The 27,202-nt window shown below is 39.4% G+C and overlaps 1 protein-coding gene across 20 annotated transcripts in view; it reads left to right on the top strand.

Annotated features, from left to right (window-relative positions):
* MBNL1 (muscleblind like splicing regulator 1) overlaps positions 1-27,202 on the top strand; it is a 262,308-nt gene that overhangs the window by 126,057 nt on the left and 109,049 nt on the right. Inside the window, exon 1 of one of the 20 annotated variants that reach the window (XM_089672622.1) lies at positions 21,101-21,281. The exons of the other annotated variants lie outside the window; for them this stretch is intronic. The gene's annotated coding sequence lies outside the window, so the exon portion shown is untranslated. Of the gene's footprint in view, positions 1-21,100; positions 21,282-27,202 lie in introns of those variants that run through there. 20 annotated transcript variants of the gene reach the window in all.

Raw genomic sequence — 27,202 nt, 5'->3', positions numbered from 1 at the left:
GGGAAACTGTGACCCTCACATCAGAAAACATTTGTATTTTACTCCAGAGATCAGTGACCGCAATGCTTAACACCTTCCTAGGAGCTCATCTCTCATTCACATAAACAGGATTGATGCATTTTACATAAAAAAGGCAAAACAATGGTTCCAGTAGTGTAAATCCAGCATATATTTAACTTAAATACTGTTAGAAACACTTACATAGATGCTGTGCATAAAGGCATAAAAAACTACACATCCTAGAATTCCTTCGAGGTACATGCACATGTGCAATGATGTCACGGCCTCCGGCTCCCAACGCATTTTGTCATAAATTATGTCATCAGGGACACACCTGATGATGATATATGTATTCAAATATACAGTATATATGAAAATGTATTTACACAGTCACTATTGTCTAAATGAACATGGTGGGTCAAACATAATTTCTTTATACAAGATGGGTAATTATTTTGTTACAGTACAGATAATTTGGAGATTTCCACTGTTTTCTCCCAAAAGCATATTATTGAAAATCACATGCATCCATTCTTTCATAGATGGACTATCTGTATTATATGGGCTTCCAGTATCTAAAAATAATTAATACATTAGCAGCATTAAACATAATAGATGCAATATTATGTTGTAAATGAGCAAATATAAAAATGTCCAAAGCAGATAGAACAGACAATTGAACCCCAAGTTAAAATTGCAGAATCTGTGAAAAAAAGCACTAGGTATAGTTGATCATTGACCACATTCTTGTTCAGATGATGTCAGTATATATGGGTGTACCATCTCACTCATTTATACCTAAAACATTATGTATAGGTCACGCAGTTTCGCTCAAACATGGCCTAATATGATCATGTTGGGCAGGGATGTCAAACTGGTGGCCCTCCAGCTGTTGCAAAACTACAAGTCCCATCATGCCTCTACCTTTGGGAGTCATGCTTGTAACTGTCAATATTGCAATGCCTCATGGGACTTGTAGTTTGGCAACAGCTGGTGGGCTGCCAGTTTGACACCTGTGATGTAGGGTCTTTTTTGTCCTAAGTTATCCATGAAGTTGAACTAGTACTGTATATGAGTATTGCCTGTGAATAATTGAAGTTATAGACAAACTAGAGCAAGGTTGTCATTACTGTGTCATCTCTTTTATATTGAATTTTCAATTAGCTTTTCAGTAAGGTGGAGATGAAGTCTTTATTGTGATCTCCTTGACAATGTTAGAGGTGATGTATCAGTTCATTGTGCATGTCACTGCAGTGTAATTGGTGCAGTATTGGACATTCTGCAGAGTTGTAATGACTGTATTGATCTCAGATATAACTATTAGATCTAGAGTGGCAGTACCTTTGTTGAAGAAAAATACAGCAATATACATGTTGTCTTACTGCAGCACTATAAAATATTTACATGGTCTGTGGACCAATTACAGGTTTTTCCATGATAGGATGTTGCCTGATTAAACTTAGCCACAACTGGAGAATTCTTGCTGTCTGCCATCAGCACTGAACATCAGGGAAAGAGGCTCATGTAGTTGACTACACACTTGAATTGTTTGCACAGCCATAAAGATATAATTGTTAGAAGTTGGCACACACATGTCATTTATAAACAAGAGTACCATTGAGGTCACAAGGTTTTTTTTGTCATAAGATGGAGCTGAATGGTGGAGATTTAGATGGCACTCTGTTGCATATATTATATATACCTAAATATAACCCACAATCTGCGCTTAGACAGATAAACACCAATATATAGCAGCTGGACACTGTACCTTGATACCAGGCACCTCATACACAGTGTTCAAATAAAGTGCAGTGCTCAAAACATTTCAAACATAAATCATGATAATAATGTGAAAAATTGTAAATACAGGCGTACCTCGGTTTACAAACGGCTTAGTTAACGTAATTTTCGGTTTACGAATGAAGAGCCATTGAAAATAATGCATCGGTTTATGATTTTTTTCGCAATACGAACGGATTAATTGGTTTTCAATGAATTCACAAATTTTTTTTAATCATGTCCCTGTACAGTATTTATGCCTTTAAAGTGCGCTTTATAAAAAGCTTTGAACAGATAAAATACTTTTTTTTAACTTTTTTCTGACCTCCGAAACGGATTAAATGATTTTCAGTACATTCCTATGGGAAACCGCGTTTCGGTTTACAAATTTTCCACTTATACGAAAAGTCCCGCAGAACGCATTAAATTCATAAACCGAGGTATGCCTGTAATCTCAAAGTGTTCATAAATAAAATAATCATATAGTGAAATCAAAATAGAACAGTCCCCAAATGCCGTGATGAGAGCAGACTTCCAAAGATGGCCAATGGGACACCATCCACTCGCTTGCAAGGCTTACCAGAAGGTATGTGACCCCCTGTTAAGAGTGGTCAATCTGCGCTTTGTGGGATGTTACTGATGACATAAAGACAAATGGACTGTTAACTCATCCTTTGGACACCCATAGTTAACCATCCATTTGTCTTGATTTCATCAGTATAAATGAAATAATGCCTATCAGTGATGAAGCTCTGAATGGTGCTATCTGTACATGGACATAGTAGACCACATTTACTAGCACCAAGTAGACCAGCATTGACCGCCACATTTAACATTTAGTTTTTTGGTTAGAGAAGGAAAGTATTAGACCCTCTGTCAGGCTTGTATTGTTGTCTGTGTACCCCATGGGAAGATTCCCCCTCCCCCCAAATATTTGACCATTGTTGCCTGGACAGAAGTGGTAGGAGATCCAAAATTTGCAGTGTCACTAAAAACAACAAATAAATTGAATTCTTCCAATAGGAACACTGGTGTACTGGTGACACCCTTCTATGAGGAGAATTCACCTCACTTTGTGGAGATTTCCCCTCATTTTTTCTCCTACCTTTTTCTTGGAATAATCCATAAAAAAACATACTCGCATGCCCAGCAATCCTGCCATCTTCTCTAGGGATCCACTGCAGCACTGGTGCACAATGGGCCCCATGCTCCCTTTTTTTTTTTCCAGTGACCTCATCAGGGGGCCAGTTGTCTCTTCTAGGGTTTTGCATCCCGTCTCCTGATGATGGATGTGCACATCATCCCTGGGGCCAGCTGCAAGTACCAGAAAGAGAGAGCCAGCCCCCCCATGCCTGATGATGCAGCCTATTTGCATTCGAAAAGCCTTGGACTCCTTGGGTGCGTGGCATGGTTATAACAGAAGTCTGCAAGCAAGAGAAATGTCCTCACCAAAGTGAGAATCCAGCAAGTGCTGGGGAAGGATAGGGGATTCCTCAAAAAATAGGTAGGGCATGTGCTAAGGGAATGATAAGAACAGGATTTTTGCTTGTACCTGATTGGATGACTGAAGTAAAAGCATATTAAACTTATTTACTCTCCAAAAGGAATATTCATTCAGTGTGCAAAGTAAAAATTCTCTATTCTATTATGAAATACATCCCCAAAGCAATAATAATAATAATATTAACAATAATAATTGCTAGACAAGAATATGTGTATTGCAAGAAAAGAGTGTGTGTTTCCCAATGTAGTCCTTTCCAGTTTTGCTTGTTATGAAATAATAGCTAAAACCTGGCCAGTTATTAATACGCAGCACCTCCACTTTTCTGTACCCCTTGTTTGTAAACATAATGCTCTTTTTTTTTTACAAATTGTATATATAGTTTGCTTTTACCAGACATTTTTCAGCCATTTTTTTTAAAAAAATGACACCTCTTGAAAAGTAAATAATATTTATAATGATGTTTGGTACTTTTCACACTCTATTGATTCCTCTGGATAATAACAAAGTTTTGTTTATTTATTTGGCTAGGATTGAGCAAGTCTTGGGCTTTTTTATCCATTCTATCCTGTAGCCCTGTTGTAGGTATAAATCTGCAGAATTTTCTGATATGCCAGTAAAACTGTATGCCAGGAGAACTGGGAGGAATGTGTACACACAGTCTGCTCAACAGATTGTGAAATGTCATCCTGGGGAGAATTATACCTTGTGTTTTGGGTTATTAGACTCGTTAGCCAATATTAATGAAAACGTAAGCATTGTGAATAGCTGTCAACAGAAAAATATAGAACAAAATCCAGACAGTTTTTTTGCTTGACAAAAAAAATCATCAATATTGTAAATACCAAAATCCAGTATCTATTTTAATGTAGAACACCTATACTTTTTACAAGTGGAATTTGTCATTTGTATTAAAGTGTTACTAAACCCACAACAGTAGAATCAGTCTGTAAATGCAGTAAAGTATGCTTGTTATACTCACTGTGGAACCTAAGGGGTTAATCCTCTGCATTGTGTAAAAATGCTGTTTGATCCTGACTTTTCTGACCCTCCCCTTCTTCCAGTGCCCCCTTCTTATCTCCTGATAATACATATTGTGTAGAGTCACTCTGCACATGCTCAGTTTGGTGTGTATTTCCAAAGAGGTTTTTTTTTGTTCTTGGGAGAGTGCATGCGATCAGTACAGGGCCAATCAGCACCGTCCACACAGAGGTCGAGGGTCCTGCATCCTCCTAGAGTAGAATGAAAACTCCTTCTATAAGCTTTAAACAGTGCTCTGCTGGGCATTGCTAGAAGTCACAAGACAGCTTAACCGCTTATGAGAAAGGGTATTTAGCAGTTTATATTTACTAAAATAATTGCATTTCCATGTTCTGTGTACTGCGGGAGACCAGATATAATGAATGCAGGGTCCTGGGTTTAGTAACACCGTAAGCCCATTTGTGTCAGTGATCCCATCCAAGGTCTTAAAGCAGTATTGAACCCAAAAGCGAGGAGCAATGGAGCCACATACAGCATCATTGTCATTCTGGAGAGGGTACTAGGAGTTTTAGATGGACTTGGCTAACAAAATAAAGCTGAACTCCAGCTAACACTTTTTAAGTAGTCACAGCAATTTTTTTTTCTTTTGGGAAAAAGATTTTACGTACATGAATATAAGCTGCCTATTGTAAGTACCAATGTTAATTTGTCTCAACCTCTTAACTGCCACTTTTGCTGTACAGCTTGGTCTGTTAAAGGAAGTTAAAAAATAAATGCCTCTCCTGGCAAGTTCAGCAGGTGAAAATAAAGGGAAAAAAACCCTGAAAAACTATTGCAGCCAGTAAATTTCAGAATGCGTAAGCTGTACTATAATATTTTTAATTTTTTGGGGTTTTAATACTGCTTTAAGTAGAACAGGTTGTAGTGATCTACTTTATATTAAAGCTGACGTTTATTTATTTTTCATTTTTGTGGGGGAGGGATACAGTACCAAATATATTAGTTATATGTAATGGTATGTTATCCATTACCTATAGGCTGCTACTTCTTATAAAAATCTTTCAGTGCCTCTGTCATATCCACTGGATAATCACCTGTCCCTTTCTACCATATCTGCCATTTAGAGAGCTTGCATTACTATTCTGCCACAATGCAACACATTTGTGGTTATTTATTAAAACTGGAGAGTGCAAAATCGGGTGTAATTCTGCATAGAAACCAATCAGCTGCCAGGTTTTATTGTCAAAGCTTAACTGAACAAGCTGAAGTTAGAAGCTGATTGGCTACCATGCACAGCTGCACCAGATTCTGAGTGCTCCAGTTTTAGTAAATCTTCCCCATTCTGTGAATAGACAGTGGAGAATCTGTCATTCAACTCTTCCTGCTTCAGTCACATTTGTCAAAGCTATTTGCCATTCTTTTGTGATGGATAAAATGTTTTCTTCTCCTCGGAGGACCCCTCTGACAGTGTACTCTGTTATCTGGCCCTTGGGTCTGCTTATCTGAATCAGACAGCTCCTGAGGCCATTGGGAAGGTTCTTCTGTGGGTTGGTGTTTTGACCTAACCTTCGCTGGATATCTCCTGGGAGCTGCAGAGCATTCACCAATGGAATGGTTTGAGAACTCTTTCTGCAACAGGTTGGGTGACCTGCTACCTATACTGAACAGTGATGAGTGGGCTCATTCAGATTTGTGGATGTATACTAGTTGTCTTTTAGACAATTTTTGATAAATACATACCAGATCATATAATGTCTTTTATTATCTGCATGGAGTTTAGTGTTAAAGCTCTGTCTTTTTTAGGTTTAAAAAACCGTAGCATAGTAGGGTTATTCTCTTTGCAAAAATATATCATATAATACATGAATAGCCTGTCTTAAACAGATGGGTGACAAATGTCAGGAGAAAGTACATCTTGCTGCATTTTCTGTCAGGTTTTCTGGTCTTGTCTATGGTAGGCTACAAATTGTAGCAGTGATTGAGAAGCAAAAACATGTTCCTACATAGAGGACAACGGTGCTCTGTTCCATTTCACTCTGGCTTCCATTTTTTTTCCTTTTAAACGTGTGAAGTGGACAAGACAGATGTTTATGAACCTAGCCTTACTAACTTCTATACTGAATACAGAAGCGGATGAGACAAGCTGTTTATTATACCTAAGCATAAAACCAACTGAATGAGAATGGTTGTAAGCAATCATCTGTGGGAAAATAAGTATCATTTGCACCTATGTTCAATTTTCTGATGTAATTTTATTACTTTTATACAAAGTGCTTAATCGTAAAATGCTTACCACACCCCAATCCCATAATTATACTGAGAATATAAGTCACTAAAACATACACTTGAAAAAAGTATTATTCTAGGAGCTATTTAATGTATTAGTCAATAATTTAACCCCCGTTCCCCACCACACATACATATAGAAGCAGACACACACACATTCTTACGCATACAGAAGCCTACAGCTAAATCGCTTACTGAAATGAGTGCAAGTCATGCCTTGAAAGGTGGAGGTTTTCTTCTCCTATGGTTTTGCTGATGGTACATTAGTTCTCTACAAGCTTTTATTGATTGGTAATGGAGGGCCATATATTGCCAGAGTGACAGGAGATGGGACATGTTCAAATGCATTGCCACTCTGCTGGGCCCACTGCATGGTTCAGTGGTTCAGTATGGATGCAGCTCACATGCAGAGACATTCTCTGCTTCTTAGAATACTCCCTTCATAGAAATAGATTCAGTTTTCAGGAGTGTCAGACCAGCTGTTGTGCAACTACAAGTCCCATCATGCCTCAGCCTGTGGGAGTCATGCTTGTAACTGACAGTCTTGCAATGCCTCATGGGATTTGTAGTTCCGCAAGAGCTGGAGGGCCGCCAGTTTGACACATGTGAGTTATGTGATAATGAGTAGCTACAGAAATTAGATATATCCATAGGCAAACCCTGACCATTTCCAAATATGTGTTCATCTAAAAGTGAATAATGAACTAAATAAAAAATGCAATAGAGATCCATGGGATACCACAATCCAAAGTCCTGGCCAAGCTGCAGTATTTGCCCAGTCATCTTTGTTGTCAACAGTACAAATGTACGGTCTACCCATTCGTTTCATAAACCTACTGTATATGTTTGTACTGGTGGACAATAAAAATATCAGTACATGGTCCAAATTTCTACCAAAAAAATTTTATTGTCCAAAATTTAGATAATTATGCATGCGGGTAGAGACAGGTAACTCCTTGAATTAGTCGTTATTTGCTGGGACTGTGAACATGCATGATGGAATCTGTAAATTCTTATATATTCAGTTCTCATGTGGCAATTTCCTTGTATTCCTGCACAATGTCTTGCACATGGATACATCTGTTAAAGATTAGGCCATCTGGGTTGAAGCCTGAGTTGGGTTGGACTGTCTAATCTTTATAATTTATATTTTCTTGTTTGAGGCAAACCTGTCTAAAATATATGCTCAGCTTACTGGGCACAATGAAAGCAAAGCTTAACGACTAGTAAGATTCTGCTAATTCTTACAATTGTTTACTGACAACCTAAGAATATTAATATAGTTTTGTTTTTGTTTGATTATGTCTCATTTGTTTTTGTTACAATTCAGATTTTGCAAAACTGGAAAAAAACTCCTACAATTGCTGGCTCCAATTGTATATTATCGATTACATTTAAACCCTTATGATTAAGCCAAAACCAAATCTTAAAACATCTGGATGCACTTGAGGTACTGGCAAGTCATTACTCGTGTAACAAACACATACACATTGCCTTGCTTTGCTGGGATGTTTTTACTAAATCTAATATCCGCATTTGTTTTTTGCCTTGTGCATAAAATTATATTTGACTGATTATGGCACAGATAAAATTATATTCATGTTATTGCTGTGTGTGGTCATAATTTGCCAACATTTCCTGTTAATCGAGTCTAATAATGACTCAGAATAGAGCCTCATATTTAAGAAACAGCAAGTTGCATTTCTCTTGTGTCTCTTGTGTGCTGTGAGCTGTATTCTCTTCTATTACTGGTGTAATGACTTCAGTAACTAGTATAATGTAAGACATAGTATAGCTAACAAAAGAGTCTGGGTAAAGTAGAACATGACTCTGGAATACATTAGTAGAAAGAAAATCTGATAGGTAACATTAATCTATTAAACTGCAACTGACGTTGTCGCTAAAAAAAAAAACCAAAAGCGTTAAGTCCTTGTAAATGATTATCTTCAAATGTCAATGATGTGTGTTCCAGATGCAGAAAAGAGTAAGGCCAATTTTGGAAAAGCTGATACCTACATTAAAAAGCTGTTCTCTGGAAGCTGTGATCTAAAAAGGGAAGCAGAGGGTCAAGGACTAGTCAATATTATTACTTGTAGGGTTCCTACAGTCAATCTTTCCCTATTGTTGACTTACAATGCTATGTCTCTCTGTGGAGATGGGCATTTTGGTAGAGGATTGGCTTTGCTTCCTCATGTCAGGGCTTTCCCCCCAATGACTAGTAACTGTTGGGGTACTGATCTAGAAGCAGCAGGAAAGGTGGAAGATTTGCAGAATAAATGAGGTAGAAATTGAGAGATCTTTGCCTTGCATGCTCTCAGGTACAGCTTTCACTCGAGCACAGAACAGGGAACAGAAGATTAATTACATAATTACAGTAATGAAGAAATAAAGATAGCATTAAAGAACTCTATGGCAGGTAAAAGTCCAGGACCAGATGGGTATACTGTTAGATATTATAAAAAATATAGTGAATTGTTAATACCTAAATTAAAGGCCTATTTTAACACTTTAGGGGGAGAGATGGACATGAGACGAGAATTATTGCAGGCTCAGGTGGTCCTCATTTATAAGGAAGGAAAAGATCCCATCCAGTGCTCAAGTTATAGACCAATATCATTATTGAATACAGACACAAAGTTATATACAAAGATCCTGGCAAATAGACTGAAAGATTTAATGCCCGAATGGATACATGAAGATCAGGTGGGATTTGATCAAGGGAGAGAGGGCAGAGACAATGGGTTGAGATCATTCCTGCTCATTCAGAAAAGTAGAAAGGGAAGGACTCCAGTTGTGGTTCTTTCGGTAGATGCAGAGAAGGCATTTGATAGAGTTAACTGGGGATACATGATGGATACATTGGAGGTCCTGGGAGTGGGAGCTAGAATGAGAGCATGGATAGGAAAACTGTATAGGTGGCCCTCTGCAGTTGTTATGGTAAATGGGGAGATGTCAGAGTCATTTGAGATGACAAATGGAACAAGACAGAGCTGCCCGTTGTCCCCATTGTTGTTTGTATTGTCCTTGGAATCACTGTTGGCAACAATAAGGAGAAATTTAGACATAAAAGGAATATGTGTAGGAAATACAGAGCATAAGGTAGCCGCTTTTGCGGATGATTTATTGTTTTATGTCGGTAATCCTAGGATAACGCTCCCTAACTTAATGAGTGCATTAAAAAAAAAAAAAAAAAAAGGGAGGAAAAAAAAAAAAAGAAGAGTAATTACATTGCCAAATCTAACACAACTAGTAATAACAGCCCACAGTGCCATAGATGATCTCACACTGAAGAAATTCAGCTATTAGGATACTGAATTGAAGTGCCTATAAACAATCACATATTAGGAAATGTACTTTTACTTTGCAGGAAGAATTGGATACAAAAAGTAAATATTTCATGATCTTGCCTAGGCTCATTTGGCTCACAAAGCACTCATCCAAAGATGAGTCTATCTCAAAGACTCACTTAAATCCATCAATGTTCAGTAACTGCACTGTAAATCCTATCCAAAACTTTGTGTACATGGCATCTGTAAAAAAGAGAAACCACCTAATTACCAAATCTAAAGTGTTCGTCTTTTTTTTTTTTTTTTTTACTGATGTGGTACACTGAGTACAATTTTGAAAAGTATTACTGGAATGACTGTGTTCAAGGTAGACATATGGGAGCTGGCATTGCTGGGTTTTTATGATTTAGTTAGTCATTAAACAAGTATACAAGACAAAAATCTGGCTGCATACCTCTATTGGAGCAATTATTTACTATGTATTGAAACAAGGATGAGATAAAAGTTGTAGAGCTTGCAGCTAACACCCTCCCCTTGCTCTCGCTATGCAGCCTGCAATCTTTTCCACAGCTGGGTGGTCTTCCATGGTTGAATAATGCCCAAGATCATTCAGCCTACCCATAAGGAGTCACTGATACCCTGGGGATGGGTCAGTATGCCAGCTTTGTCTCTACAAGACAAAGCTGCAGAGAACAGAACTTATGTCACTATGTGAATACCATTTTGCTGTAGCATTCAGGACTGCCCACTGCCAGAGAAAAGAAGTAGAGGACCACTTTTGTCCCATGACTGTCCATAAAATGCCAATGTCATTTTGGTAGGAGGAGGTAATAGAGATGGAAATGGATTTTTAAGTTCAAGTTAATAATGACAATACCCATATATTTATCTTAACAGATCAATCCAAAAACAAACAAACGAAACCAGCGCTCAAATCCTCATGCAGACTAGAAGGAATTCAGAATGTCAAATGAGGAGGTACAGCCATTCAAAGATCAGGAAATCTGGATACTAATAAACAAAAAACAAACAAGGGAGCACTCTCATCGTACAAAGCAGAATAAATAGTCCGCAATGGCAGGCAATGCTATGCTGTGCCCTAATTAGGGATAAGCTGACGCGTTTCTTCACTTCAGCTCTGAGGAAGGGGGTTCTTCTCCCAAAACGTATCAGCTTATCCCCAATTAGGGCACAGCATAGCATTGACTGTCATTGCAGACTATTTATTCTGCTTTTATTCTCCTTTGGTTTGTGAGTATATATCTATTTGATTACACAATAAACACGTGGTGTACCACGATAATGCACGATGAGAATGCGCCCTTGTTTTTTTTTTAACTTAACAGATCAACTTTAAAACTATCTTAGGACAGTTCTTTTTTCACATTACATGCTCCTTACATTGTCACTCATTATAATTCATAAGTGAACGAGCAACCCATTTACAGACAGAAAGTGCCATTGCTGTGCTTTTGCAATTTTAGAATGCCACTTAAAGCTGAACTCTAATCAGCACCTAAAAGGATCTAAAAGGACCCTCAAATCTTCCTCTCCCCCAGTGTAGCATCCTCTGGTCTTTTTTTTTTTTTACTTACTTTGTTCCTGTATTTTGTGATGTCTCTTTTTAGCTCCTGTGACATCCCCACAGAGGCTGCAGAAGATCTTTTATCCTCTGGAGCCAGGAGGAAGGGTCCACAGGACACCATGCATTTTTCCTGCTAATGTATGGTGTCTACATGATGTTGGGCCTAACCTCCAGTCTTTGTGACCTGTGAGCGTGCAAGTGCAGGGGAAAAAGGGGCAGATCTCTCTATTGCTCTTGTATGTCAGTATCCCGCAGCTGTCAGATACTTCAGAGATAGAGGTGCTGACCATAATCACCCTGCAGATATCTAATGGTAGTGCAGTAGTACATGGTTCTTGCATCTGCATCCAGCACATGCTTTGCAGGAATGCTGTAATTCTATAGTGTGCAGGCAACCCTTTATTGAGAACAGAACAATTCTCTCTTGTTGTGTCATGTAGCTGTTAGTTGCCTCAGAGCTGAGGATGCTGACAACAGAGATAACATAGTTGGCAATCAGAGAACACAAGCATTGCTATGTTCTCTTGCCACTTTTTGTTTATTTACCTTCCACACCCAACACCTTGCCTACCATGTTATTTCCATTCTCAGCATCCTCAGCTCTGAGGGAAATAACAGCTAAAGGATGCTGGGGCTGAGCAGAGAAATAGTGGGGTGCTTGACTACCGAAGGTGGGTGGGTCTGAGCAGGGAGAGCTGAAGCTAGACTACCTCCTAAAATGCAACACTTTGTCGGCCACAAGCTGTGTAGTGATGTCCACACTGAAAAAAAAAAGGGAGCATTGATATAACCACCAGTCTCCCACTGCACACAGAACTGTCTGGGGTGACTGGTCGTGCATACTGGTCGTGCATACAGGAAGTTATCATTCTGTAAGGCTGGAAATGCTGATTTTCATTTGGGATTGCTGGAAACTGGGGCAAACAGCAGTAACAAAAAACCTAAAAAGTATAAGTAAAGGCAAAAGTTGTTTTTCTTTTCAGTTTTGGATAGAAGAGAGCAGGATTAGAACACCTGTTGGATTTGATTTGCTGTCTGTGTCCCCATTAGGCAGATTCACTCTCTCTATTTGTCTTGGTGACTGTTATCACCGAGTGTGTAAGTGAAGGAAAATCCCAAATTTTGTGTTTTCGACACAACAGGAATTGAGGAATCCAATGAAGATATTAGTTTTGGTGACCTTGGTCTACAATTAAGTCCTAAACGGGTGAAACATATGGAGAGATAGATGTAAAGAAACATGTTTCCTGTTGGATGGAGAGCCAGTTTGTGATCATTTGCTTTGTGATTCATTATATTGGTGTGCGGTCCTGGGAAAAATTGCAACAACCAGGGATTCCTTCACTTTGGAGGGATTTCCTTTCATTTCCTGTGGTGGCGATGGAAGAGGGAGTAAAGGAAATCTCCCCATCAGGACACAGGTGGCAAAAAATTGAGAGGTGTTATAACCGGCCTATAGAAGTATGGACTTGTAAAAAAAAAACAAATTATACTAACCTAGGTGGATGCAACATCAATTCGATGGTGCATCTTTCCCCCATGCAGCTCTGCAGTGAGAACTGAGTGATCAAACACTGTAATCTCAAGATTTCCCATCCGCTCTGAGCAGAGAGCCATGACTGTCAGTCACTGGCTGCCTCCTCTACCCCTCCAGCACTCACTGGAGCGCTGGGCTGTGAAGAGGGCGGGAGGGGTTGACTCAGGCTCTCTGCAGGTTGCTGAGAGGCTGAGCCGGGTGCCAGTTAAGGCTTCTGAGTAGATTCCGTCCATATAGTTGGGATCTTTTTTAGAGCCTGAACTGACTCTGTACAGTCAACGGGCAACGGGTCGCTGGAGAGTAGAACAAACTGCACTCCTGTGACTGACAGAAGTATAATCAAAATAGCTTAAGTATTTTATCAAGTTGAGTTATAACCTTTTAACCACTTGCCATCCAGAGGATTTACCCCCCTTCCTGACCAGGTGACCATTTTTTGCGTTACAGCGCTGCATTACTTCAACTGACAATTGCGTGGTCATGCAATGCTGCACCCAAATGAAATTTTTCCCCAACAAATAGAGCTTTCTTTTGGTGGTATTTGCCTGTGCGTTTTTTATTTTTTGCGCTATAAAAAAGACTGACAGTTTTGAGAAAATTACAATATTTTTGACTGTTTGCTATTATGTTCAGTAAAAAAATTTAAAAAATCAAATTCCATCATAAATTTAGGCCAAAATGTATTCTGCTACATGTCTTTGCTAAAAAATAATTACAATAGCTGTAAACTAATTGGTTTAAATGATAGTTATAGCGTTTACAAATAGCGGTATGTATACTGGGAATTTGTAAAAATTTTTATTACTAATGGCAGCGATCAGCAGCTTATAGCTGGACTGTGGTGGGCATTCTGACACGGGGGGCTGACCTGGTGTCACTGACATCCCCAGTGACACCAATACAGTGATCAGTGCTAATAAAAGCACTGACACTGTACTAATGACATTGGGCAGGAAGGGCTTAACATGTGGGGCGATCAAAAGGTTAAAGAGGAGCTCCACCCAAAAGGGGAAGATCCACTTTAAGTACTGCTTACCTGCTCCCCATTAAGGATTGGCACCTTTGGGGAGCGGAGGGGGAGCGGGTACCCGAATTTGACAGGTACCCGCTCCCACTTCCGGGGGATTGGAAGCGGAAGGTGTCCTCCCTCCCTCTCTCCCTTTAGTCTTTTGGGACACGTGACAGGTCCCAGAAGACTACAGGACCATTCACGAAATGAGCTGCGGTGGACACACCACGGCACCGAGGTACAGGTAAGTGGCTGTTTTTTAAAAGTCAGCAGCTACAATTTTTGTGGTTGCTGACTCTTATTTCTTGATAGATTGAGTAAAACTCCGCTTTAACTGTGTGCTTTTTTACTGTGTGCTGTGTGCTTGCGCTTCACTGTAAGCACACTGCTTTGCATGGCTCTGCTATGTAAGCCATGCATAGCAGTGTGCTGGAGCTGACAGGGGAGAGAACTGTATTGTTTACTTACAGTTCTCTCCCTCTGTCGGTAATGCTTCTCGATCACCAGGTGCCGGCAAATAATCACCGGCCAGGACCCGATGATGGACAACCGAGGACACAAATAGCAGCGCGGGCAGTGCGTGACACGCGTGCACCCCCTACCCGGAACTGCAAAATCACGTATATATACGTGATTTTGCGCTCCACTGCTGCCCTGTAGCAGTATATCTGCTATAGGGCAGCGGGAAAGTGTTTAAAGATAAATTTGGTTGTGCCTACAGTTCACTTTTACCAATCTAGAATCCTGATGACTCTGAATAGGCATGCGCCTTCAGCGTGATATTTTGTAATGTTTAATAGTAGCTCACCATATAAAGAGCCAGTGTTTTAAGAATAGTGGCAGTTTGGCACTTTTTAATTGTATTTATAATTTATTTTTGCCATTTTTCTATGTATTTATACGATGGTTTTGTTATTTTATAGAGGAACAAGTATATTATTCAGTGCTACAATCACCTCATCTCTCAAGTTCAATGTTATAAATCTCGTTCTCAGAATACTTCCCATGAGGAATGTTTACTGTGAAATAGCCTTAACTCATTATTTGCTTTGCTTCACTGGAAAAAATGGCCATAAAAGACCCAACATTTGCAAGTAATGCAATTGATTTAGGCAGCAGGAAATGCCGAGTTCCTTTAGAAGACTATAACAAGCATGTCTAAATATAAGAACTATTTGAAAACCTCTGTAACTGGGCCTTATCAATCCTGTTTCCATGGAGAGAGTTTAGTAAGAAGTATGCTGTGTTCACTGTTTGGCCAGGTTTAGAAGGAGATCATGCATGGTTGGAACACAGCAGCAGTCATTTGGAGGATGGGCGGGTAACACGTGTTGCTTTTGATGAGCAACTAGTCTGTCTATCCTCTCTCTGTAATTTTAATGCTGGTTCCAGGTAAGTGATTTACAAAGTACTAAAGTCAGACACAGAGATGCAACTTGCCATTTTAGAAGGATAGTACCAGCAGAACAGGTTTTACTTAAATGATATCTAAAGCCAAAACTTTTGTTTTAGTTTTGCTTAGATCCGGGAAGGATTACAATCTTTTTTTTGCTTTTTATTGTTGTTTTCTGAGTTAATTTCTTGGCAGATTCACCTTTTTTTTCATCCTGGTGACCACCGTCAAATGGCAGATAATCCAAAATTTCTAGTTGTTATCAGAACAAAGATCTTTGAATTTTTCAATGAGGACATCGGTGACAACTGTCTAAAAGAGCATTTGTCTTAGGGCCCTTTCACACTGATCAGGTCCACCTGTCCATTTTTTAGGTAGACCTAATTGGGCTAGCCATTGTTCTCTATGGGGAGGTGGATGTAAGCGTACATGTGTCCGATTACACCCATCTGCATTTGATCCGATCGTATACGCTAAAAACACATGTGGATGGGGGATCTGTTCCTCATCTGTCTAGTAGATCAGATTGAATGACAGTTGGATGTAAGGGACTGTTTACATCCAACTACTCCATAGAGAACAGTGGGCTATGTCTTTGTCTACTCTGCACAAATGGAGTGGACACAGACCTGTCATCCGCCTGCCCAGCGGTTATCAACAGACAGATCCCCCACTAAGCATGTAGGTCCGCTTGGCCAAGTCTCCCCGTTTGAAAGGGCCCTTATTTTGAAGAGATTTCTCCAACTTCCTGTTATTTCCATGGGACAGGATGTGAAAGTAATTCTCTCCAAGAGGACACAAATGACTAAAAAAAGAAAAAGGTCTGACAAGGGTTATAACCATTCCCTAATATATAAATATAAAAAATAAAAAAATTTGGTTTTAGGTATATGTTATGGTCATTTTTTAATTTAGATGTAGCTATTTAGTTTTGTGTACAACTTTCTAAGTGGCTTCAGTTACATACCTGCATTCATCGAGGCAAGACAAGAGAACAAAATTTTGTTTTCCAGTGTAACAAATGCATATAGAACAACTAAAGGGAATGTACAGGAAAGTAAATGATGTGAGTGTATTGCTGTAGATATTTGCATTAACCCCAGAGAACAGCAACAGTAAAGCAAACAATTCACATTCAACTACAAGTGAAGTAATGCAATGTGATAGGCAATATACAGAATAAAGAGTTCAATCTTCTGTCCTCAAGCTATTGTTAAAGATGATCTCCTACCAACAGTTGTTTATTTTAGAAAACCCTTTTATGTCCTGCTTGCGATTTTTCACCAACAATCTGTAGAGGGACATTTTTTGACAGCTCCTAGGTAAATGAATATCTACATAATAATAATTGGCATTGTGCACCTTGTTTACATTTTCTATTGACTTTTAAAACCTCAGAAATTCTGTGGAACAATGAAAAATACAATATATATATATTTTTTTTTTTGATGGTGCAGAACATAAATATGAAGAGCTTGTCACATATTATACAGATTATTTGCATACAGTCGTCTGCCAGTCTTCGGAGATCATGCCCAAGACCTACAGGGGATCCTGAGGAAATCCATCAACCTGCACCAAGTAGCGAATGTACATATCAAGTGAAAAAAGCAATCATTCAGGGGTCGTCATCTTAAAAGTATCAGTGACAGAATATTGGTACTTTGCTTCCGCTGTGCAGTTTGAACGGTTGCATTTGAGTTTTGCTAAGTCATCCCACTTAAACTGAGAGATAATTTTGTTTACCGAAAAGGCGTTAACATTTGTCAAGGATGTAGACTAATGATAACTGGTCAGCTGTTCCTGAAGTTCGTAATAATAAAACACTGTTATATATTACCTGTCAGAACCAAAACTATATTTAGTACCAAGAACATAGCATTTACTTACCATAAATACATATTGTAAATACTATGTTTGCCATCAGTCTGCCTATTTATTTCTATTTATGTATCTGTTGTGACAAACATCAAAGTAGTCATGATAATGTAAAAAATATATCAATAACTTAAATCATTTTGACCATACTAACATTTCATAGAGTTGATTGCATTATTGTCAGATACAAAAAAAAAATTATATTTATGGCCATGACAGCATCTAAGCATCTAGTCAAAAGTTTTCATACTCTTTATATGCAATATGAAGTGTAGAAATTTGAGATGGAGCTGCGAAAAGCTATGCATTTTTGATGAGCGGGTGTAAATTGATATATGGATTATTTGTTAGTAATTTTCTGTATGGGACATATACATTTGCATATTGCTCTTGAGAAGTTAAGACACTTAAGGCTGACAGGCTGTCTAATACTTTGACAAATTATTAATAGAAGATTGCTGACCTCCTGGGACCCTACAAAGTGCCTATTTATTTCTATTTATGTTTCTCTGGTGACAAACATCAAAGTAGTCATGATAATGTAAAAAATATATCAATAACTGAAATCAGTTTGACCATTCTAACATTTCATAGTGTTGATTGCATTATTGTCTAAGGTCAAATACAAAAAAAAAATCATATTTATGACCATGACAGCATATAAGCATCCATCTAGTCAAACGTTTTCATACTCTTTATACGCAATTTGAAGTGTAAAAATTGGAGATGGAGCTGCGAAAAGCTATGCATTTTTGATGAGTGGGTGTAAATTGATATATGGATTATTTGTTAGTAATTTTCTGTATGGGACATATAAATTTGCTTATTACTTTTCAGAAGTTAAAACACTTAAGGCAGACAAACTGTCTAATACTTTGACACATTATTAATAGATGTTTGCTGACCTCCAGGGACCCTACAAAGTGCTATTTGCAAAAGACTAAGTAATGGATTTTATTTGGTAGTGATCATTTAATGTTATCAAGCTATTTTTTATACATTTAGATATGAAAAGCAAAAGTTCAAGTAGGAATGTGCCTAGATATCAAGTCAGTGCTACCATTAGATAGTTAATCCACTTAACTGAGATTTGGATATAACTCAAGTTTGGAGTAATTTATTTTATATCAGGGAACAGTTGATTATGTTTACATGGGCTTATCTGAAAAAAAATGTTACATTGACCCTAATATTAAGGTTTAGTTTTCAGCCCTGTATACAAATTCCTTCTCCAGATTTGATGAATAATATCCCATTTTCAAGGAGCCAGGGGCATTCCCTTTTGCTCCTACTATTTATATTCACTTAACTGCTGGCCTAGTTTATTAAAAGAAAATTCAAGCAGCTACAATGAAGAGGTGTGGAGTATCAAGCTGCTTGTCCCCAATAATAAATTCAAGAAAAAGTAACCCCTTGAGACTTTAATGCAGCTGATGAAACATCATACAAGTATTTATAAAAAAATTAATATAAGCTATATTTTAAAAAAATGCATTAAAAAATTAATGACATACTAAAATCATATTGAGAACTCTGATAAGCTCTTCAAATGATATAATCCCTTAGAGGGTTGAAGCAACATAACATTCCCCAAATCTTCCAACGCGTTTCAATCATTCCAAGTTAAGATCTTCCTCAGGTGGCATGAAGCGAAGTGGATCTCTAAATAAATACATTGAAAATGAATCATAAATCATTGTAGTACCATCAATAACAATTGAATGATCTCCATTTTTATACTTACAGAACATCAATTGAACAGCTAATACTGTATATACCAGAGCAGTCCTAAAAACAATGGCGTTCGATACAGAATTGCATATTCTAGCAGATAATGAACATGAAAAATTCAAATGATTTGGCAGCAAAGGAAGAGACCAGCCCACTCTCATATATATCACTCTATCATGAAAAAATATAAAGTATTAGAAAAGAGGAGGCATGTTTAGATTGACAATTCTAAATCTATCCGCAAGCAGTATACTTACCATGTATGGGCTGAAATAGGGAAATCCAGATATTCCTCTTCCATATTGGTAGGGGAAGACATGGTATGATCTCCAGTCAGTTAGATCACATCATCTTATAAATTTAATATAAATTTCATTTATGCAAGGGGCTACTGGTAACTTTGTTGCATAACAGATTTGGTTATTTTTTGTTGTCACCTTTTTGTCTCAAGTCCAGCCCCATTGCTTAAATCTATTGTCCTTATTAGATGTCATTGACTTACATTATTCAACATGTTAAAGAACAGCCGAACCCTGACAGCTGTGGCGAAAAGGCAAGACTATTCATGAGTATTGCCTGTGGTCCCCCTGCAACTGATCTTTTGCCATTACTGATGTACAGTGCTTCGTTCTCTTCTGTGTCTCTGCGTGGAGGTGGACATTTGGCAGTGTTATTGCTTTTTGCTTCTTCATGTCACATCATTCAGTATGAGCAACAGTGAGTGTCACAGTAGTATCATCACCAAATCCCATTTCAAATCTCCATAGACTAGTAGTACGAGGCATCAGTGTCTTAGATCTCACACTGCAGATACACAGCTATGAGGCTGTAGACATATTCACATAGCACAAAGTGCACTGTAATTTTCAGGAGGCATTTCAGATGAAAAGTAGGATTTTCAGGGTATTGCTTGGACACAATTAACATTTCTAAATTCTCCCTATGACGTAGCAAGTTTTTACTTTTTGAGTTCAGGTCCACAGTAAGCGTATTTAACAATCCTCTTTTGAGTGCTGGTGTACCAAATACTTAATGAAGGCCTTTCGTTGACACCCTCATATAAGACTCTGTATACTGTATCTTACTAACCTTATTTTAACAATTACAAGATCAGATATTGTTAATGTGGCATGGAAGAACAGCAGCTGTAAAATGATACTGTCTCTTAGGTTTCTATACTATTTCTCTGTTTTTGAGAACATGCCCTAGTGCATATGCTGTTAAAGCAGAACTACACAGCATTTGAGCATCACAAACCAAAAATGCTATTTAATTAAATTTTAATATTCAAAGCAAACTCACTATTCCATCCATGTCTCAATGCTTAATTCTGCTAAGAAATAACTTAGAAAAACACCCCCTAGCATTTCTGGCAGTGGCTGTGGTAACACATGATTCATGTAGCATTTACTTCCTTGAATCCATCTGCCCTTAGCTCAGGCATGCATGCAGCAGGGTGCGCTTAGCTGAGAAAACTCCTCCTTCTTTCCTGAGAACTCCTGGGATGTATGACATAATTTGCATAAGACTGGAAACAAGGAAGTAACTGATGAAATTAAAAAAGCAAGTAAATATGATATACTAACCTAAAATCTATTTACTAATTCTGACAGCATAAGGATTAAACATAGTCCATGTTATTTAAGAGAATAAAGTCCCACTTTAATATAACAATCTCAAGTTCTTGATTTTAATTAAGTCAAAGTGTTACTAAACCCACAATATTAATGTCAGTCTGTGTATGTAGTAAAGCATCCTTGCTATACTCACTGTACAACGTAAGGGGTTAATACTCTACAATATGTAAAAAGGCTGGTTAATGCTGCTGTTCTCTGCTCCTTCCCTTCTTTTACTGTCCCCAATCTATCTGCCAGTTTTACAGAGCAGTTACGGCAAGTCTGCACATGCTGTGTTTTGTATGTATTGGTAGAGAGAACATTTCCTCTATAATTGGAGCTATTCAGGTCACATGACTTTGACATCACACATTAGGGCATGTATACAGATCCTAAACGACAGCCCAGTCCCTCACTCCTCCTCCATGCCCTGTAACTTAAAAAGTGCACAGTGGGTGGGATGTCACATCTTGATTGATGGAGGCACCGCCTCCCATAAAAGCATGTGGATACAAGCTTTAGTGGAGGAGGCATGTGTTCGGCACAGAGCCAATCAATGCTGTCCAGACAGAGGGTCATGGATCATGCAGCCTCTGCATGGAGGAAACTCAGAAGAATGAAAATTCCTCCTAGAAGCTGAATCAGCACTGGACACAAATACCAGTCACATGACTACTGTATACCGCTACTGAGAAAAGGTATTTAGAATTTTTCCTTTACTAAAATAAACGCATTACCATGTTTTATGTACTGTGGAGACCTTATATTGTTAATTCAGTGTCATGAGTTTAGTATCACTTAAATACTAAATCTAAAATAGCTAAATCGATATTCTACTACCCTAAATCATGTTAGGGCTTACATGTTCCACGGATCACAAGATACTATCAAGTTTCCTGAACTGCCCAGATAGCATTACTGCATACTACAAACATAGCTGTGAGTAAATTCGCCATGATAGATAAACAGCTCTTTTGTCGAGTCATTTGTTGTGACTCACTCAACAATACTTGAAAAATGTTTAAGCTCGAAAGCAACCTTCCTTTTTATAGTGTTAAGTATTATAGGGGATTGCTATCATCATAACTGCTTCTCCTGTCATATTTAGGTAACCCAATTTCACTGCTGGCATGGATCACCCTAATAGTTACAAGGGAATCTTGCTTAAATTTATGACCTAATTTACTAGCGCTAAATAGCATTAGACCATATCAATACCGGAGGGAGCAGCACAAACTGACATGTTCAGAAATGTTCTGCTATCTCCAAATAAAGACTTTCCTCATTACATTCCGTAGGGTTAGAGATTGTTTTCTAACATTGACCAATTTTGAACATCTATGTGGTGAAGATCATCATGCTTCAAGTCTGATGGGATCCAAATATTCTTCACTAGTGTCATCCAGCAGTTCAGTTCCAGCTGTGTATATTTAAAATTGTCAAAAAGAGGATCACTCTGTTCTTACAACTCTAAGAATATAAACCTACATGGGTTGCAACACTCAAGTACTCTATTATTGCTAATGCTGCCAAATCTCATTTTAAACTGCTGATACATTGATATTTGGTTCCTTCAGACTTTGTTCAGGCAGTGTATGTATTGTATATTTGTATATTCCCCCCCCATAGTTTCATGGAAGGATGGATAGAGTTTGGAAACTTTAATTGTCTTTTGGAATTGCCTGGGTTTGGGATGCACTATAAGAACTTAGTCTGAAATAAATGGCAAGGTTGATCTAAAATCCAGTTCTGTCTTTTTGCTTTCATCTTTCCAGTACTGAAAAAAGTAATAATTAGGACTTGAAAGCCTCCTACAATTAATTTTTCCAAACTTAAAATCAGGGTGTTTTGGACAAAGTATAATGAAAACATTTATTGATTCTAAATGACATTTTAGAAAGTATGGATCCTGTGGATGTAAAGTGTTACTAAACCCACAACAGTAAAATCAGCCTGTATATGCAGTAAAGCATGTTTGTTATACTCATTGGGGGGATAATCCTCTGCATTGTGTAAAAATACTGTGTGATCCTTTCTTCTGTGTTCCTCTACTTTTTCAGGCAACCACCTCTTATCTCCTGATAAGATAGACTGAACTGTAGGCATTTGCACATGCTCAGTTTGGTGTGTATTGCTAAAGAGGTTTTTTTTTTCTTGGGAGTGTGCATGTGATAAGCATAGAGCCAATCAGCACTGTCCAGACAGAGATCAGGGGTTCTGCATCCTCCTAGAGCAAAATGAAAACACCTCCTACAAGCTTTAACTAGTGCACTGCTGAACACTGGTAGAAGTCACAAGACTGCGCTAACTGCTGATGAGAAAAGGTATTTAGCAATTGATCTTTACTAAAATAATTGCACTTCCATGTTCTGTGTACTGTGGGAGACCAGATAGAGTGAATGCAGGGTCCTGGGTTTAGTAACACTTTAAAGTAATTTGAAACCCCAAACCAAAAATGTATTATATAGAAGCTTATCAATTCTAAGATGTACTGTAGTGGCTACATTTATTTTCTTTTTTAAGACTTTTTCCCTTTATTTCCACCTAGTGATCTGGGCAGTAAGTCTGTTCTTTTTCAACTTCCTTTAACAGGACAAGCTGTCCAGGCAAAGCAGCAGTTAGAGGGTTGAGACAAACCATTTACAACTGACAAGGGTGCATACAATGATCAGCTTTAATTCATTTATGTAAAATATTTATCTCAAAAGAAAAAAAAACTGTTGCTGTAACTGACTATACCAGGGGTCTGCAACCTTTAAGACATAAAGAGCCACTTGGACCCGTTTCCGAAGGGAAAAAAAAGACTGGGAGCCGCAAAACCATTGCAACATTTATAACAAATCCGACACTGCATATATTGCAAAAAGCACTCTGGTCATGAAGGGGGTTTAAGGGCCCAGTAAGCAAAGGGTTAATCAGGGCCACAGTGTATCTTCATAATCACAATCATAGCCTTAGGTCAGTGGTGGGCAACCTTTTTTTTCAACTGAGCCAAATCTCGCCAAAACCACGATTGAAATTTATTTTGACAGCCACATTTTTAAAACTGAAAATACATCCCCCATATAGTAATTCATCCCCCATAGTAATTCATCCCCCATATAGTAATTCATCCCCCATAGTAATTCATCCCCCATAGTAATTCATCCCCCATATAGTAATTCATCCCCCATATAGTAATTCATCCCCCATAGTAATTCATCCCCCATATAGTAATTCATCCCCCATATAGTAATTCATCCCCCATATAGTAATTCATCCCCCATAGTAATTCATCCCCCACATAGTAATTCATCCCCCATAGTAATTCATCCCCCATATAGTAATTCATCCCCCATATAGTAATTCTTCCCCCATAGTAATTCATCCCCCATATAGTAATTCATCCCCCATATAGTAATTCATCCCCCATAGTAATTCATCCCCCACATAGTAATTCATCCCCCATATAGTAATTCATCCCCCATATAGTAATTCATCCCCCATATAGTAATTCATCCCCCATAGTAATTCATCCCCCATATAGTAATTCATCCCCCATATAGTAATTCATCCCCCATAGTAATTCATCCCCCACATAGTAATTCATCCCCCATAGTAATTCATCCCCCATATAGTAATTCATCCCCCATATAGTAATTCTTCCCCCATAGTAATTCATCCCCCATATAGTAATTCTTCCCCCATAGTAATTCATCCCCCATATAGTAATTCTTCCCCCATAGTAATTCATCCCCCACATAGTAATTCATCCCCCATAGTAATTCATCCCCCATAGTAATTCATCTTCCATAGTAATTCATCCCCCACATAGTAATTCATCCCCCACACAGTAATTCATCCCCCACATAGTAATTCATCCCCCATATTGTCTCAATTCACTTACCTTTGCTCCGCGCGTTCCTCTCGCTGTGTTCCCGCGCCGTTCTGGTCTTCAGGGCGGACTGAGAGAGGAGTTCGTCACTCTGCCCCGCCTACATCCTGGCTGCCCCACCTACATCCTGACAGCCAATGTTCCACGCTCCGCGGGCCGGATTTTTGAGGAGGGAGGGGAGCGGGCGCCCGGCACACAGAAGAGCCGCATGTGGCTCGCGATCTGCGGCTTGCCGACCACCTGGTGGGCAGTGTGCTCCGGAGCCGCAGCAAAGATGAAAAAGAGCCGCATGCGGCTCTGGAGCCGCGGGTTGCCGACACCCGGACTATACAGTGTTATCTGGATGTCAGTTTTAAAACTGCTAGTCTATCACTACCCTCTCTCACATGACTGACAATGCTTCTGTCCAAAAGTGTCTACTTTACTACTTCATCCAGACAGGAAGTGTGTTACTGGCCAGATCACCAGGTGAAATAAAGGGGGAAAAAAAGCCTAACAAAAAAAAACGCCGCCACCACATCTAATGATTGGTAAGCTGCAATATAGTAAAATTTTGTTTTGGATTTAATACCACTTTAACCGGTTCCTGACCACCCTATAGAAGAAGTGCTGCTACAGGGCAGCAGGGATGCGCAAAATCGCCTGTATACATCTGGGTAGGGGGCATGTGTGCTTCCTACCCACCCCACTATTGGCTCCTCGGCATGTCGGGACTCGGTGATTGTTGGCGGAGCTGACAGGGGAGAGGTCTGTATGTAAACAACACAGATCTCTCCCGTCAGCATGAACTGGCTGCTTTGTATTGCTTTGCACAGCAGAGCAATACAAAGCAGCTTCTTTCCTTAGCAAATCACACACAGCGCACAGTTAACCCTTTGATCGCCCCCAGATGTTAACCCCTGCCTGCCCAGTGTCATTAGTACAGTGTCAGTGCTTTTTATTAGCACTGATCACTGTATTAGTGTCACTGTATCAGTGCCCGCCGCAGTCCCGCAATAAGTCGCTGATCACCGCCATTACCAGTAAAAAAAAATTCCAGTATATGAACCGCCATTTGTAGATGCTTTAACTGTCCAAAATCCAATTAATTTACACGTATTGGGATTTTTTTTTTTAGCAAAGACATGTAGCAGAATACATTTTGGCCTAAATTCATGAAGAAATTTTATTTAAATTTTTTTTTACTGGATATGTTTTATAGCAAAAAGTCAAAAATATAGGGTTTTTTTCAAAATTGTCGGTCTTTTTTTTGTTTATAGCGCAAAAAATAAAAACTGCACAGGTGATCAAATACCACTGAAAGAAAGCTCCATTTGTGGGAAAAAGACACACATTTCATTTATCTACAATGTTGAATGACCGCTCAATTGTCAGTTAAAGTAGTGCAGCTCCGTATCGCAAAAAATGGCCTGGTCAGGAAGGGGGGTAAATCCTCTGGAGGGCAAGTGGTTAAACTTACATTCCCCTATATATAAATAAATTAACGTATTTTTCGCTCCATAAGACGCACTTTTTCCCCCCCAAAAAAGGGGGGAAATGTCAGTGCGTCTTATGGAGGGAATATAAAGCGGCCGGTCCGGTATTTCTGCCGCCACCATCTCAGAATACCGGGCCGGCCGCTCAGCTGTTCTCTCCTGCAGGGCCTTACCTGTTCCTCGCTCCAGCGCTGCACAGTCTTCCCGCGCTGGCTTCTGTGACAGCCGGGTGCCCACTGCGCATGTGCTGCGATTTGTGAATGATCCGGTGTCTTCTGGGACACATGACAGGTCCCAGAAAGCGCAGGGCCATTCACAAAGCGCAGCGCTCCTCGCACATGCGCAGTGGGCACCCGGCTGTCACAGAAGCCGGCCCGGGAAGAAGAGAGAAGGATAACTCCGTGGAAGTGGGAACTGTTCTCCCTCCCTCCCCAAAGGTCAGCAGTCTCTGGTCATTCCCTGCACTGTCTGCAGTCTCTGGTCATCCCCTGCACTGTCTGCAGTCTCTGGTCATCCCCTGCACTGTCTGCAGTCTCTGGTCATCCCCTGCACTGTCTACAGTCTCTGGTCATTCCCTGCACTGTGTCCGCAGTCTCTGGTCATCTCCTGCACTGTGTCCGCAGTCTCTGGTCATCTCCTGTACTGTGTCCGCAGTCTCTGGTCATTCCCTGCACTGTGTCTGCAGTCTCTGGTCATTCCCTGCACTGTGTCCGCAGTCTCTTGTCATCTCCTGTACTGTGTCCGCAGTCTCTGGTCATCTCCTGTACTGTGTCCGCAGTCTCTGGTCATCTCCTGCACTGTGTCCGCAGTCTCTGGTCATCTCCTGCACTGTGTCCGCAGTCTCTGGTCATCCACTGTACTGTGTCCGCAGTCTCTGGTCATCTCCTGTATTGTGTACGCAGTCTCTGGTCATCCCCTGTACTGTGTCCGCAGTCTCTGGTCATCTCCTGTATTGTGTACGCAGTCTCTGGTCATCCCCTGTACTGTGTCTGCAGTCCATTGGTTCAGAATATTTTTTTTTCTTGTTTTCCTCCTCTAAAACCTAGGTGCGTCTTATGGTCAGGTGCGTCTTATGGAGCGAAAAATACGGTACATCTGGTAATTTAACATATTCTCATAATACGAGGGTATTCAAGTCAAACCAGGACTTTTCATTTTCCAGGTATAAAAAGGGATGCTTGTGTGGGGGTGTTACAAGCAGTGGCAAGTGTGTCCTATTACTGGCATGTCGCGGGCCAGTCCAGAGACCGTTAACCAAGATGGCAGTACT

This window comes from Staurois parvus, unplaced genomic scaffold (genome assembly GCF_062004578.1).
Source record: "Staurois parvus isolate SC_StPar_1 unplaced genomic scaffold, SC_StPar_1.0 ptg000131l, whole genome shotgun sequence".
NCBI lineage: Eukaryota > Metazoa > Chordata > Amphibia > Anura > Ranidae > Staurois > Staurois parvus.
The sequence above is the reverse complement of the archived record's forward strand: the minus strand, read 5'-3'. Positions and strand labels throughout refer to the sequence as shown.